Raw genomic sequence first — 6,876 nt, forward strand, 5'->3', positions numbered from 1 at the left:
CGCTCGCGGGGTGGTGCGTGAGGCATCGTTATCGTTACGCATTAGATCTTTAAAACAAAAATATGCAAACGAAATTAGGGGCAAAATGCTACTTCAGGTGAACTTTCGTCAGCAGTTGTTTTTATGTTATGAAACTCTGGATTACAACAGTTCACAGGCCTCGCATCCCATCACTGGTTAGTGCCACCCACCGGCCCAGGACTAAGGGCTGTCATCCTACTCTGACCCAAAATAGGGTTTTTGCTGTTTTTTTAATTCTGCATTTTATCAAACCATTCTCACCCTTTTATTGTAATTGAAGCAAAGGGAATAATTATCAGCCACTAGAACCTTAAGGGGAAAATTTAAAGCAAGACCTATTTCAAGATTTTAGAGCCAGTTCTTTATAGGTAGCTCATGATTGTTTGTCCTGAAAGGAAATGCTGCTTCAACATAATTATGGGTTCACACTTATTCTTATCATTTGTTCTGTGAAAAACTATACAATTGAATAGTAAATACCTGTAGCACTCCTGCCAAAACTAGGAAAAAACAACAGGAAAAGCTGAATTATTAGAAGAGATCTAGATGGATGTGATAGATTGTTAACACTTGATTTATATTACAAATGAAAATGGGTATCCCCAGAGAGCTCTTTCCAGTGGACTATTTTAAAAATCAGAAAGACTATTGCGGTGGGTTTAATTAGTTTGGCAGCAAAACTTCAAATGTTCACTGAGACACAAAAATGTTTAAATCTGTTCTTCTCCCGGGGATCTACATAGTAAAAATAATCACTATTCTTAAATAGTGAGTTGGATAGGACCCTTTCAGGCTGGTTTATCTACTAGTTACCAGGTGGGGAGAAGATGAGAACATAATGACAGTTCTCCAAAATTATCAGACAACTAATATTGACAACTCACATCTGCCGGGTAGAGGGATTTCCATTACATTTCCTATAAGACTGCATTTATTCATTCAATGAACAGTTATTGAACCCTCAGGGCCTTGGAATTATGCTGCTGATTACTTAGCACCTACAAGGCTCCTAGAGGAGCTTACACAGTGGGAGGAGGACCTGTGGATGGCAACTGCCACACCAGAGGTGAGTATTTTGATGAAAGCCCAGGCTACCATGGAAACAGGCAGGAGTGGCACCCAATCATGGGAAGTGGCTCTAATGAAAGCATTCAGGGAAGGCTTTTTGGAGGGGATGATATCTGAGTAAAAATTATGTAGGATAAGTATGGGTTAACCTTGCAAAAAAAAAGAAGAAGAAGAAAGGTATTTTAGTCAAGGGAAGCAGCATGGGTAAAGACTCAGAGCCACAAGAGTGCATGTCACAATCTAGGATCCTCAAGAATTGCCAGTTGCACTGTGGAATATGGCACCTATTTAGGCAGGTTTCATAGTTCTGAAAACATTGGCTGAATATTAGTATAGTAGTCCTCTCCAGCCTACAGTAAAATCCTAGTAGAATTTGGTTGATTGAAGAACCCAAGACTTTATAGAGCAAAATAGAGTAGTAAGTCATGAATGAACCACTAAGGAAACAAATATATTTTTAACCTTCATTAAAAATAACATTTATTGAATAGGTAACACACACTACCATCATCATTGGGATACAAATAAAATGCTGATAAAGGGATACCCAGTTAACCAACTGACCAGATGCAGTGCTGTGGGAGTTCAGAAAGAAAAGCTGTCAGTTCTAGCTGGGATGATCAGAATCATGGAGAAGACAGCAGGTGATTTGGTTCTGAAGGATGACAAGGATTCCAATTGGTAATGGGAATGAAATGGTAGAAGAAAGGGTATTCATGGGCGATGGCAACTGTATGAACAAAAGGGTGGGAGATGTGCTTGAAGATGAGAAGGTTTATTTGGCCAGAGTTCTGAGGAAACTCCAACAACAATCCAGGGGAAACTGAGAAGAACTTGGATCAAGGGAGTAAGAGTAGAAAGTAAAGAGACAAATTTTAGTGGTAAAAATAATTACTTATAGTGATTCATTTCAAATACAACAACAACAAACTAAAATGTGTCAAATGCAACTGCTCCGACACTGGTTGCTATATATAATAAACCTGAAATATAGATCTAATATTAGCTAATGTCTAATACATGCCCAATTCCTCTTAGTTCTCCTTTGAAATTATTTCTGGGATTTGCCTCATTATTTCCATTACTATTGTAACCATAGTCCCACCTAGAAACAACCTCCAATCCAATTCATTAAAAAATTTTTTTAAAAGATGTTTTTATTGATTTTAGAGAGAGGAAGGGAGAAGGATAGAGAAACACTAATTAGGTGCCTCCTGCACACCACACACTGGGGATTGAGCCCACAACCTGAGCATGTGCTCTGACCAGGAATCAAACCAGTGACCTCTTGGTTCATTGGTTGATGCTCAACCACTGAGCAACACTGTCTGGGCCCAATTCAGTTTTGATTACTTCATTACTTCATAGGACACTGTGCTGGTATTCTAATAGTGGCTAGTAAGAACTCATCATGGCTGGTAGAGGTTATGGGACTCTGGGGATGTGAAGAATCCAGTTTAATCTGCTCTTCAGGGCTTCATAGTGCATGTCACCAAATCAAAGTGCCCAACCCCCCTTTTTCATCTGTATCCTTTCCCAAAATCATTTATTTATAACTGCTTTTTATTTTTCCATCCCATAAAGCCTTTCATTTTCTTTTTATATGTGTGTGTGGCATGGCTGTGAAGGCCTCATAATTTTCCTGTGCTCTGTCCGATATTGATTCTCATTACTGCCTAAAACAAGCTCTTCATTATCTCATTTCAACATCTGTAGAAATCAGAATATCTTTCCTGTCTCCAGGTTTTCATTCATTCCTCCCTCTATTCTCTCTGTCTGGCTTCAGATCATCTATTTCTATTGAAATGCTACCTCACATTTTTGAGGAATGTTTTGAGGATTAAGTAAAGTAATACATGAAAAGCATTTACAGTAGTCTCTGGCTCACAGTAAGTATTCAATAGATGTAAATTATTGTTATCCTTTAAAATCCAACTCAAATGTTACCTCCTTCATGAAACTTTCTTTGACTGCTTAACCTCTCTGAGTCTAATTTCCTAAACTGAAGAATGTTAGGTAAAGTAAAATTTCTTAAGCCCATACCAATGTTTTCATCTCTGAACTCCTAGTATACTTTTAATCAGTAAAAATAACTATTATTTAGTTTCAAAAAGAAGTTAAATTCTCTTTCTATGTGACAATTTATGAACATTTACTATGTGCCAGTCAATATAGAAGTCCATTTTAAATATATTACCTCAATTTTTATGACAGCCTATGAGGTCTCTCCTGTTAGAGGTTGTAAGACCTGCCTGTGGTCACAAAGCTGGCAAAAGGCAATGCTGAGATTGAAATGCCTGGTGTCTGATGCCAGAGTGGAGTCCCAGAAACTGAATTATAAAGTGAAATGAGTGAACTAAAAGTGAGGAAAGAGATATCCTTTTTTCAAGAAGCTTGGCTATGAGGGGAGAGGACAGACGGGTAGCTAGTCAGGACCTAATTTTGTTGTTTTTGAAGGTAGGAAAGACGTGGGCATGTTTGTATGCTGAATCCTGTAAGTGGATTAACTTTAGGACCATCTTCCTCAGAGGCAGGCAGGAAGGAGGGCAAAAATGGATAGTGATCCAAAGAAGTTAAATTCTTTTTGATGTGACAATAAGATAAAAATAAATAAAATCATGATATCAGTTGTGGTAAGGAGTCTAGATTCTTCATTCCTTCAAGCATTCAACAAATGTTTATTGGATATTTACCAATAGCTAGGCAAAGCACAATCCCTATAGCTCACAAAGCTAATAATAAAGTGAGATATTGCATTTGTATTTAATTGGGAAAATGTGGAATTAACTTCTTTAAAATGTGTGAATGCACAACGATCTCAACATTAAAATGTAATACAGTGCTATGATTGAAAGCATTGTACAAAAGTACTAAATACTGAATTAGTATATTTGCACTAGAAGTGACCATTTTTTCTTAACTTTCTGCTTTTGTTCCCCATACTGAGCTATATAAAGAAATAATTATTCTGCCCGGCTGGCATGGCTCAGTGGTTGAGTGTCGACCTATGAACCAGGAGGTCATGGTTCGATTCCAGGTAAGGACATATGCCCGGGTTGTGGGCTCAATCCCCAGTGTGGAGCATGCAGGAGGCAGCCAATCAATGATTCTCTCTCATCATTGATGTTTCTATCTCTCCCTCCCTCTTCCTTCCTCTCTGAAATCAATAAAAATATATTTAAACAAAAAATAATTCTTACAACATAACTTTTAGGAAAGTAAAAACTGGAAGCTTTTTATGATGTGTTGCTTTTTTTCATTTAGGAAATGTTGGGAATAAGATACTGCAAAATTCATTGCAATATATTTCATAGGGTTTTACAGTAACAATACTGAACTGATTTTTTTTACAGAGATGATTTATGCATGGGATTCTACACATAATATTTAAGAATTATGTTTGATATAAAATAAAATAGTTTAGAATATTTCCAGACAGTCTATCACTTCCTTAAAGAACAAAGGACAAATTTTGAATCTTAGCAAACTGTAGCAGGATAGACTTAAAGCAGTTCAGTTTAACTGTATGTCCAATATACACAACTAAAACAAATTGCGCCTGTCTAAGAAGGAATTTGAATTTTTAAAAATTCATGAAATGGTTCTAGCACTATTGCAACTAAAAAAATAATTATGAAATGTAATACATCTTATTGTGTAATGTAAAATCCTAAATTTATAGAAAATCCACTCTGAGCACAGCAAGAATTTTGCCAAACTTTAGACATGCCCACCTTCCAAAAGAAAGGTGATTGGGTAAGTTTAACCATTTTTATGACTTGCCTTCCTTAATTTCCAGTTCTAGAAATCATCTGGTCTTTCCCCCACTATCCTGCAGGCAGTTGATGAGACCTCTCTGGCAACATTTTAATGAGGATACTACTAAAGGGAGCTGGAGAAGTGGAGGGAGGCATAAACAGGAAGTCATTTGACCTATAACAATGTAGTATTTAAAGAATGTTATCCATTCCAGTTAATTTGCCAAAAGAAGAAAGGTCCATCTTAGAAAATAAATATTGAAGTATTCAACCATATATATTTAAAAAAATTTTGGTATTTTTATCTAAACTGGATTTTGTTTAATTACTGGCACTCACTGACAGACTATTGTGTATAGTCCAGTGTTAGTCTGAGGTTGTAAGGGGCAGAAGGATAAAGTGAGAGAGTGGGAAGAGAAGGCTGACCAGGAGGAAAGGGGAGGAAGAGGGAAGAAAGGTAGCAACCTTTAGGTGCCTTACAATCTTGAGCACATGAAACTTGAGCATTAATTTTACTAAGCAAACATAGGCAGATCAGTATGGTATGAATGACATATAAGGGGTGAAGAAAGAAACTTAGAAAAACAAGAAAAAACTGTTAATGAAATCTATGTTGAAAGGTATAAATAAAATATATCACTAAGTGATGGACAAAGAAATATTGACAGGGAACAGGGTATTCAAGAGCAAGACTATTGTGAATTGCTATTACTTCTATGACCCAAGGAAGGACATGATTTCTATTATTATTAACTATCTAACAAGCTAATATTAGTGAAATAAAAGTTTTACTTTTATATGTGTGTGTTTTTAGCCTGACCCGAGGACATTTTTCCATTGATTTTCAGAGAGAGTGGAAGAAAGAGGGAAAGACAGAGAGAAATAGCAGTGTAAGAGATTGTTTTCTTCCTGCTGGTCCCTGACCAGGGCCTGGGCCTGGGGGGAGCCTGCAACTGAGGTAAGTGCCCTTGACAGGAATCAAACCTAGAACCCTTTGGTCCGCAGTCCGACACTCTGTCCACTGAGCCAAACCGGCTATTTATTCCTTTTTATGATACTTGGAGTATCATTGTGTCTGCCAATTGCTCTTTGAATCTGGTTCTTCCTCTCTTTCAGAGGAGGGAAGGGAAAGTGATTTCTGACCTGAGGAATGTGACTTGGGTGTGAAAGATGATTAATGGAATGAAAGGGGCATGGAGAATGGAGCCCCAGAGAACATCAACAATTAGGAGGTAGCAGAAGGAGAATAGCCAGAAAGAGAGCAGAGGAGGAGAGAAGCCAGATGAGGTCAATATTTCAAGGAGGTGATCAATGAGAAGGGTCAAAAAGAATGAGGTCACTGGAGATCATGGCAAGTACAATTTCTATAGGATGCTGTGGGCAGAAAGTATGCTCTGTTGAGTTGAAATGTGAATTGGAGGAGTCTCAGGCTGAGTGGTTCCTGAAGCATGTTAATCATTTAGCAGGTAAGCCAGAGCCATGTAGGATTTGGAAGTGATTTCCCAGGGTCCTCTCATGTACTTTTCTAGGTATTTGCTCACAGGAGTGAGAGCACCTTGAGGTTCAAAATCAGCTTAGCTTAGGGACACAGTCAGGGACACAGAATAGCTAACATCATCAGTACCTCCTACATTGAATATCAGAAGAAAATACATTTTATTATTTCACAAATCTTCACAAAATCTTGTCGATAGGAAGAAAGAAAACATATCTTCCATCTTTAAAGTTGTAGAAACTGGTAAACAAAAGGCTAACCTGACCTATTTAACTGGCAAGGGTATAAACCATATCTAGAGCTTAAGATATCTTTTGAATTAGGTTTCCCAAATACTAGACTTTAAGCCAAAAAAAAAAAAAAAAATGCAAGTACCCTGTGGTAGCACATATATTTGGATATATATTTTGGTTTTAACGGATTTACTCATAATCAGGTTAATATTTGGTGTTTTTATTTCTTCCAGTGTTCTGGTTTTGTTTTTCATTTGCCTGTTATATAATACTAGAGGCCCGGTGCACAAAAATATGTGCA

The sequence above is a fragment of the Myotis brandtii genome, unplaced genomic scaffold, assembly GCF_000412655.1.
Source record: "Myotis brandtii unplaced genomic scaffold, ASM41265v1 scaffold933, whole genome shotgun sequence".
NCBI lineage: Eukaryota > Metazoa > Chordata > Mammalia > Chiroptera > Vespertilionidae > Myotis > Myotis brandtii.